Source organism: Micropterus salmoides, unplaced genomic scaffold (genome assembly GCF_014851395.1).
Source record: "Micropterus salmoides isolate LMB-PRFRI ecotype aquatic unplaced genomic scaffold, ASM1485139v1 Ms_hic_scaffold_3826, whole genome shotgun sequence".
NCBI classification, from domain to species: Eukaryota; Metazoa; Chordata; class Actinopteri; order Centrarchiformes; family Centrarchidae; genus Micropterus; species Micropterus salmoides.
In genome coordinates, this window is record NW_024043180.1 from 14,015 (window position 1) to 23,893 (window position 9,879).

Here is a 9,879-nt window from a genome sequence, read left to right on the forward strand (position 1 = left end):
GGCTATATTACAGTCTCTTCCTCAGAGAATCCTTCCTTGATTAGGGAAATTATTGCACCCCAGTGCGTGATACAGATACACATATATACATACACCTAATGGAAGACTGAGCAATATTACAACCGCCCCCTGGAGAAGATTTCAGCATCTTAAAACACAGTACAAGCTTTATCTAACGTCTTCCTAGGTTTTTCCATCTATTTTTTCAACACTACGCATTTTTCGGCTTCACAAAGAAGAATTTCTTCCCCCACCTGAGATGTTGTTTCTCCCTCTAAACATGAACCTTGAGGTGAAGTCTGAAGATCTGTCTCTCTTTCATCCCTCATTGGCTGAGAGATGCCTACAAGTGGAGCCACCGCAAAGAATGATTGACTGTTTGTCTCTAACCCCACATCAATGCTGAGACTTTGGGGCGAGAGTCACACTCATCTGTCACTTTCAGATCTACTCTTACTCTCTCTTACTGCTGTTCACGATTTCACAACCATGATGTGTGGAACTGCAAAAACGGCAAGACTGGGAGGTCAGTGAACTTGGGCAGTCACTATAGGAGGTTAAACACTGTGGATTTGTGTGTGGGTGTGTGTGTTAACAAAAGCTCTGTGTTTTGTTTTACGTTGTTTCGAGCGACATGAGCACTGACATTGGACACTGACACTGGAATTTGTTCCAGCTGGACATTTCAGCTGTAGCTGTGGAAATCAGCTGAGGCATTGTTGGAAATAGAACATCCAGCGTTGTACAGGTGGTCGTGCTGTTTTGGAATTACATCTGAAAGCAAACTGTGAGTGCATTTTAAGTGAAGCATATTGTTTTGTTCAAAGACGTGTTTGTCAAACTTGTGTTTAAATTTGATTTGTTTTCACAAGAACTGGGTCACACCTGGAAGTCATCAACCTCAAAACATATTCTGACATGTTGTATTTGACATTGAGCCTCTTCTTTCAACGGATAGTATCTGATTGTGTTAATGTTCCTCAGTCTACAGGCGTGATACGAGGTCTGTAATCTGACACCACAATGAAGATAAACAATATTAAGTGCTTTGATTTATTTAGACATTTCATGCAGATTAAAGGAGGGACTCATTATTGAAACAGCAACACACGACATGGTCTCAAGCAGTTTCACTAATATCATGATCATTAGCAGAAGGAGCACTTAAGTAAATGTAGTGACACAAAAATACAAAAATACTCAATAATAATCAAAATTCTGTGTTCTGTGTTGCTTGAGTAAAAGTACAAAATCATTGAGAGCAAAATGCACTTAAAACAATCAAAAGTATAAGTACTTACTATGAAGCAGGATGGCCCCTCTGTTATGTTAGTAAAGCATTAACATGTGCGCAGCATTGTGGCTGGTTGCACAGGAGATCATTTAAATTATTCTGTATACTGCTGAGTGGTTAAATCTATAACCATATTTAAAATATTATAAACTGGTAATTGGTTTTGTATGTTAAATCGTAACTCGTTAACTAACTCAAACTGAAAAAAGTGAAATATGAACTTGTTGGAGTACATGTAAAGTACATTACTACATTATGATGCATGATATATTCTCATACAGTAGGTGTATTTGAACTCTGAAAGTGTTTTGCTTCCATGCAGTTCACTGGCTTACACAAGAAGGTGCTGTATTCAAAAGGCCAAATCACTTATATATTTAATCAAATTTAAAATACTAATGCAGCGAATAAATTGATGTAAAACTTTAGGTAATTTATAATCCCTTGTTATCTTGCAATATATCTTATAATGCAGACTCACTATTATCTGGATGCCACTGTTACCATGTCACCTATCATACTTAATGTATCATTATAATATGTTACTTCTGCTAACCTCTTATTTACACCTGTATTACTGATCATTATGTTATTGGTCTCGGTGTTTGTTTTGCAGGGTCATGTGAGTACTGAGTCCCGGCGACATTAGTGTTTAACTCACAAAGGTCATCTGTGTTGAGAACTGTGTTCTGAGGTGTTTAGTGTATCTGCTCCCTGGTTCACCCCTCCTGCTGATCTAATCGTCACTGTAATGGCAGTGTTGACTTTGCTGCTGGCTTTGCTGGTCCTTCTTATTTTCACTTGTCGTTTTGTCTCTTGATCTCTTTCTCTTAGTTAATGTGTCTGCCCTCTATCCCTCCATCTTCTTCAAGGATTGATTCAACATTTAACATTAGTATGACCTCAAAAATGCACTCAAGTAAACCGTCACTGCTCTTCAAGTTGTAGAGCAGTAAGACCTCCGGTTTTCTTGTTAAGGCAACCCTCTCTGGCCACTGTGGACATAGTCTGTATGTGTTAGATGTAATAGCATTATTATTGTTGAATTTGGCTGAATTTTGTAGAGCTACTTGTTCAATAATTCACATATGAGCCTGGTGAATAACATAACTGCTGGTAGATGCAAAGTTTGCTTACATACAATTATTGTGCATGTAGATCAATAGAACAAGAGGTTCGATAAAGTCATGATTGTTTTGTGATATAATTCTCTTGCAGCCACCCCAGCATTAAATTTCACTCCTTACACAGGAATGTGCATGACGATTAAATGTCTGTTATTGAGTAACTCTAGGCTGTTGTCATGACAAACGTTCAAACAGTAATTGAATGCAATGTTTTTAACCACAGAACCCTCGCGTGAATCATGTTGTGTGGTGGAGCAGATATCGGTGTATACATGTGCATAAGTAACATGGTTAGAGTTGTAGCATAAAAACAAATCAATATTTTATGTCCCCCAAGGTTTAATAAAACCTGAGAGAAGAAATGTAATGCCTTGAAAAGCAGTTCTACAAGCACAAAGGGTCTAAAAGAATAAATGATACGTGTATAAATAAGATTGACGTAACTTGACTTTTCACAGTCAGCGGAGCCCTCTAACTGGCATTTACCCACTGACCCCAGCGGAGCCAGTCAGGACGGACCCACCAAAAATCACAAAATTGCTGTCACTCCCTTACCTGGTGTCCACGCATAGTGAGTCAAGGAGCAGTAGAGCAACAGGGTCACACCTGTGCTGGTGGAGGTAAGGTGAAAATGCGCAACCTTAACTTCATTTCATGCAGGTTTACCCTCTAATGAGCTCTGTGGGCTTCAGAGGGTAAAGTGAGACGCTTGCACTCACTGCCTCGACAACAGCGCAACACAATGTTATACCTTGGGTTATGCAAAACGGCTGGCTGGCACTCTATCATCCTTCTGCAGTATGCAACTTCATTTCAAACACCTTTGGGCCTATGCACTTTGTTCAGTGCATCTGTGCAGCAGATTTGTGTAGTTATAACACAAGTTGACACCCATTCTATTCACCTGTTTGCTTTGTGTGTCGTTCTCAAGGTCCATTGGGACAACTGATCTGTGGGTGCTCACATGTTATGAGCTCTTGTTGGCCCGCTCCCTGCTCTTCAGCATTACAGAAGGTACAGAAGTGGCTGTTTGTCCCTGACTGGTTTGTCAAGTCCAAATGAAATAATCTTGACCTTAATTTTGACCTGATGTTGTACCACCTGGATGACTCTGTGACAGGTTGTGTTCTATTGGTTCATTACCACTTTGTTGGGAATAAGGATTTAAATGGCATCAATAGTTATATTAAATAATATTATATTGGTAGCTTTAAAGCTTCTCCCTGCCATGTCTGGCTGTGTTTAAGGCCAAATTGAAGTATATGTATATGGTCTTTGTTACTGACAATAATTTAGCATTGGCTGAGAACTACTGTTACACAATAACTTCACATCAAATGATCACAACTATAACCTCTGTGCAAAACACATCAGTACATGTACATTGATCAAAAGCTAAACAGTCCTCTTCTTAGTCCTGTTCTAAGTAACATAGCATAGCAAATTGAATTGAATTGTTAAGCGTGAAGCTCTATAACGCACAGATATGTTACCAGTCTGTATAGGAAGAGAAGTACTTTTCTGTGTTAATTGTTAGCTGGCATGTCCATTGTGGACTGGCCAGGTGGGGAAGAATTGTGGTGGAGGACCTGGTCTGTCTGTTCTCCTCAGAGTTAAGCCGTCCTTACTTTTGTTATGTTAGACTTTATGTCATAGCCGCTGGCTAACTGAGCTGGTTTGCAGGGAACTTGCGTCGCTGCCTTAGAGCATGTCTGCTCCAAGCAGACCGCACTGGGACACAGCTTCGGAGGCCGGCGGCTTTAGTGGTAAAGTCCAAAGAAAAAGATAGACAGACAAAGTTCTGCTGCGTTTTTGTTGATGAGCTGACATCATGGGTCACTGGTCTGACTGACCAATCGTAGCTGCAAGCTGGGTGCATGGGCTGAATTTACCCTGTCAATTTACCCTGTGATCTTAACTAAGCGATTTGTGATTGCATCATACAGCGATTAAGCTGCTTTTTACTATACCATGGTCTTCAGTGACTGAGGCCTGTGTCACAGGCTTAGGTTATAGGATTGATCTTTCCAACTGAGCTTTACACAAAGCACTTCACCTATGCTCACAGACCTAAGGCTACAATATCTAACCCCTCTTGTTTTTAGTAGCAGCCCTTAGCACTCAGCAGTAGTTAACTCAATTAAGTAGCTTCATTATAATCAGTGAGAGCTGAAACGTCAGCCTCATGAAGCTGATGGAGGGCTTGGCTGCAGCTATAACCTGCTGTTTACATGCAAAAATAACTCACTGGCCCTAATGGTTGGGCATGGAGTTGGAAAAAGGCACAGTTAGACATTGATTGAGGGGCTACAATTTACATGCTGCAGAGCTGTGGAACAAGGTCTCTCTGAGTCTTACAGCCTCTTCACATGGGGCCCCAGTATTTGTCTGCTAGGCTGCAACACAGACACAGGCATTAGTAAATGGGGAGCATCAAATTTGTTGGACGGGGAAGATAGACCCATAGGTACCCATAGAAACAGATAGAAGAACAGACAGCAGTCATGCACAAATATGCACTCAAACACACACCGAGTGAAGTAAATGCAATAACAGAGAACCACAGGGGAGCATATAAAACAATACGGTTGTTACACTTTCATTATCAGCAAAATCAACAATGCTTAGCCGTTACAAATGGAGGAAAATTACTATAGTAATATGAATTCGCTGATTGCAGTCTCATTCTAAAACATATTAAATTTCTGATTGAATTACTCTGCTTTGTTTTCACATAAAATAGCCTAACCTAATTAACAGTGTTGAAGCCGAGTTCTGTGGGTTTGTCTTTGAAGCCTTGCCCTCTGCATACAGTTAGAAAGTTCCTTCTCACCGCTCTGTGCCTTGGTAGCACACTCACTCTGATCACAATTCAGCTGTTGGCCAAAAACAAAGAAAACAGAAAACTCATTACTGCTCTTCTGGCCTTCCAGTTGGATTTTTCTTCAAGGGAGAGTCTGCTAAACATTCTAGAAATAAATACAGTAGGTGTGTATCTGTGTTTTTGTGTGTGCATGTATGAATCAGTGATGCTTAGTCCTGTCTCATAGGGCAATAAGACCTCATAAATCTGACTTTTTTGTTTGCCTTGCCTTAATTGTACTAGCGTACATTTGTCTCTGTTTTGGTCCTGGATCCATTGAATTCTACAAACATTTTCACATCTGGAGACTGAGGCTGCATGCAAAAATCATAGCTTTAGATCCTAAAATCCATATTTGGGCAAGGCTAACACAGTCCTAGCATCCTGATTAATCTGTCTCTGTCACATCTCTCAGATGTATTTCTCTTCATCAGATCTGGGCCCAAGTACTGCCCTCCTTGTCTATTGCTGCCTTGCCAGAAGTGGGCGCTGGACAAACATGGGCTGAGTTCTCATAGCCTCACATCTCATAGCGATGGTGAAGTCCAGAAAATCCCTTTAGAGGCAGCAGATCTCTTCTCTTTTCCAACTGTCAGTGGCTCAACACCACCAAACCATCAGCCAATAAATCTATGAGGCCAGAGTCGAAGCTGAGAGGTAGGCTGATAGGAGGAGTAATTGATGCTCTGCACAAAACTGTAGTGGGGTTCTTTGTGTGTGTGTGTGTGTGTGTGTGTGTGTGTGTGTGTGTGTGTGTGTGTGTGTGTGCGAGGGAGAGAAAAGTATAGGAAGTGAGAAAGTGAAGAGAGAAAGAGGGAGGGACAGACAGAGTAGAAGAGAGAGAGGGCCCGTCCTTGTGGAGTCACAGTGACCCCACTACAATAGAAAACCAAGAGAAGTGATTGCATGCAAGGGTGGTTTCCCCAACCTCATTAGCAAAATGATTTCCCAAGGGGTAGAGGTTAAAAGATCAGAATTCAGGCCAGGGTGTCTGTTAGGGTTTAGGTAACACATGCAATTATGATGGCTACTGTAAGGGTTAAGGCTTTGAAAGTGAATGTATATGAATATGATCCATTTGTGTGCCTGTAAGAGTGTGTGAGTCTCTCTTCCTATTGACCTCAGTATGTGATTTGCTCTCAGAACAGATGCTCCTGGGAAACTTTGGCTGCGTGTATAGGTCATTACTTGCTGTGTCTTTTATTAAGTGCGTCCCTCAGTCTGTTTCCGTCCTCTGAATGTCCTATACAGCATCTATTGCTAAGTGACAGCATTGGACTGTAAGTTGAGTGCATAAGTGCCACTGAAAACTTACTGCTGTTAGTTCTATACTAAGACTCATTATACTTGGTAATAAGAGAGTTGCAGCAATCTTATGTAGTTCTAATCCCATGGAAATATGTACATTTAAAATTTTAAATTCCATAACAAATGACCAACCCCACTTTCGTGAGAACTGAGGTCCCCTGCTAAATCAATGTCAGTGAAAGTCATTATAATTTCATCTGCATTTGTTTTTTCTTTTACTTTTTCCATATTACCATATTCATCTTTTCTACAGCAAAGAAACATTGGAACAATAACAATTTCACTAAGTCAGAAAGTTAAAAAATGTTTGGTCTTGACTTAAGCTAAAGTCTTTTTTCCAGTAAATTTCATTGTCATTTGCGAATGTGTTCCTCAAAAAAACAGAGCCTTGCTATGCCCAAGACAAATTTTAGAGTGTATCAACAACAAAACTGATGGTATGACAAGGGAAGAAAGAGGCAGAGACAGCGAGATAAAGAACAAAAAAGAACAAATTCAACTACATTTGGTTTATTACAGCTAGTTTTTCTACCTCAATCTAGTAATGCTAAAGTTATTTCTATTTAGTTAACAACAGTGGCCGCAAAGCTATACAATCTTTACTCATTACCACTGGAGACAAAAAAGACTATAAAGAACCACACTGACTGGTCACACACAACCACAAAGAGCCAGTTTTCAATATTGTGATTTTTTTCAATAAACACAATTAGTAGGTAGAAATCTTTGTACTTTGTCCCAAGGGAGGCTAAGCACCAGGAGTTGGGTTTCCCTGTTGGAGTGGAGTGGACCCTCGAGAATCCTTCACCCTGAAAAACCAGTGGAGAAACACCTCAATAATCACATTTGACTGTAGCTCTAATCCCCAAACATCTGACACAATTGCACCTAACACAGGTAATTAAACTCCAAAAAAGTATGCACACATGCACTTCTTGTGTGTTGCATGCACCCATGAGTTCAGTGAAAGAAATGTCTGTGTATGTTGTTTAATTCTGTATGTAAAAGCAGACTTTTGCTGGATATAGTTAATTATTAATTACTTTTATCATGAGATAAATGTGGAACTGGTATGTTTTTTGTAAAGATATATGACAGATTTTTGTATCTACATTTTGCGGGGAAACTTTTTACTTGCCACAACAAACTGTCACCACGCGAACAAACAGCTAATTCACTTTGTAAGACAGGTGGAGGGTTGAGGAAGATGAGCACTGAGGGCTATCAGAGCTCAACTGATGTCAGCTGGAGTTTAAGGTGGATTACTGGTACGCTTCATGCTCCTTGACAACCAGACGAGTCACAGAGAGGTGAGAACTGAAATGGGAAGACAGACTGACGGACGGGAGAGGAAAGGGAGGAAATGGAGAAAGGAGGAATGTCAAATCTGGTGCATTGGAAGTGATCTTGGCAGGAAACCTAAGTTACCATAGCGACCTGGTGAAAGCTCTGCAGCAACTAAGAGACAAGAGATAGAGAGAGACAGACAGAGAGAAAGAGCGCAGACCTTGAGGTATTGTGTCTCTCACTGTCTTGGTCTTCTGTAGCATATTTTGAATATCACTGTTTACTTAGTGACTGCTTATAAATACAGGACTTTGGCAGGATACAATCGACTCTATCAATACTAATACTTACTAAGGGCATAATTCATGTAGTATTTATCTTAATGATCAGGGTAACTCAGTTTTCTTCTGTTTCTTTCATCTCTTTTATTATTGAAGCCCAGTCAGGTTAATCAAAGCCCTGTTAGGCTCATCAGTGTACAGCTCCACAGTCTGACAAACCCTGGTTGAAAGGATATGAAGCAGAACTACACATCCATTTATCCATCAGTACGGTCTTTGTAATGTGGATGGTAATTGCTAGTCTTTGATGCCCTAGACCGCTGGGACCGCTGACTTTAATAAGCTTATTCACAAGCATGAAGATTCAGATAGGGATTCAACCACAGACAGGGGTATAAATGAGCACACACACACACACACATACCGATGCATGAATCCGCATTGCAAATACATGACAGCTACTGTATAAGAGCACATAGCACTATACAGTCACATCAGCCCACAAGGACACACACACACAAAGGAAAGGTATCAGAGTATATAGGTTTATCTGTCTATGTAACAGGGCTTGCTGGGATTATTCACAGCTTGATATCTCCACAAAGGTGCAACCAAAGATGGACACTTGGCAGGACAAGATTACCAAAGCTACTACTAACTTCCTCATAGTATTCCTCTGTATCTTTTTATCTTTGTCTCAGTTGGCTGGTGGCAGACCAGGGAATATGTTACATTAGTCACTTTGCCTTTTTGTTTATTGGGATATCTCAAAACTTTTAACACCAATTATTTCCCTTACTTCTACTTGTATAAAAAGGGTCCATGGTATGCTGCTTAACCACTAGGCCACCAGGACACACTTTCAGAAAGGTTTTTTTTATTTTATGCATGTACTCATTGCATTCATATTTAATGTTAAAGTAAAAATATTTGTGGTATCAACAAAATGTTCTTAAAGGTTAAGTGTGTAAGTTTCAGTGGCATCTAGTGGTGAGGGTTGCCAATTGCAAAAAAACTATTCACTGAATGCTCTGATCTGATCAAGGTTCCTCTCCTCCCGGTCTTGTTATCATAACGCTGTTAGCAGTAAAGTGTTTTCCACCAGGACAGTAAAAAAGTTTGAGTGTCACAGTTTGACCACTGGACATTTTGAGTGTTCACACACAACACGATATGCGAAAAAACACAGCCCACGATTACTACAGATATATGAACCCAAAGTAAACCCTTTGCTGTGATTTAATTGCAATAAACGGATCAAACTGATGCCAAAATAACTACAATATAATGCCGATTTGTTAGACATGACTGCATGCTTTGTCTTTTAAAATGTTGTTTCTGAATGGAGTTCAGATCGATCAGGGCTATGCTATGCTAACCTGTTCAAAGTTAAGTACAACGATAGCTGGAATAAAGTTACAGACCATGCCATCTGACACTAACAAAACAGTGGAACCGGATGTGCACGGAACTAGCTGTGTGAATATCAAGTTGTAATCCCAAAAACTAAAGTGAAAAGCTAATTAATAAAAGCAGTTAACTCTGAGCTCCTCCCGCGGGAAAACGACGTAGTTGTCAGAGATAATCCAGACCGACTGCGGGTGTTATTTGTCCGAAAGCTGCAGCACTGCTTCCTATAAACTTCCACGTTATTAGCAGATCTCTGCGGCCAGCAGGTTGTCATTACACCGCTCGCCTGGTCCTCTCCAATCAACGCTC

At 40.4% G+C, this 9,879-nt stretch overlaps 1 long non-coding RNA gene across 4 annotated transcripts; it reads left to right on the forward strand.

The window, feature by feature from the left end:
- Nucleotides 1-532: 532 nt before the first annotated feature.
- Nucleotides 533-8,060, forward strand: LOC119884988. 4 transcript variants are annotated; one of them, XR_005441139.1, is made up of 6 exons: nucleotides 533-787; nucleotides 2,880-3,041; nucleotides 3,353-3,435; nucleotides 5,700-5,941; nucleotides 7,336-7,489; nucleotides 7,783-8,060. It is a non-coding gene; the product is annotated as an uncharacterized LOC119884988 (long non-coding RNA). The 4 variants fall into 4 exon arrangements; XR_005441137.1 differs by having other exon boundaries at nucleotides 5,719-5,941; XR_005441140.1 differs by lacking the exon at nucleotides 2,880-3,041.
- Nucleotides 8,061-9,879: the final 1,819 nt, after the last annotated feature.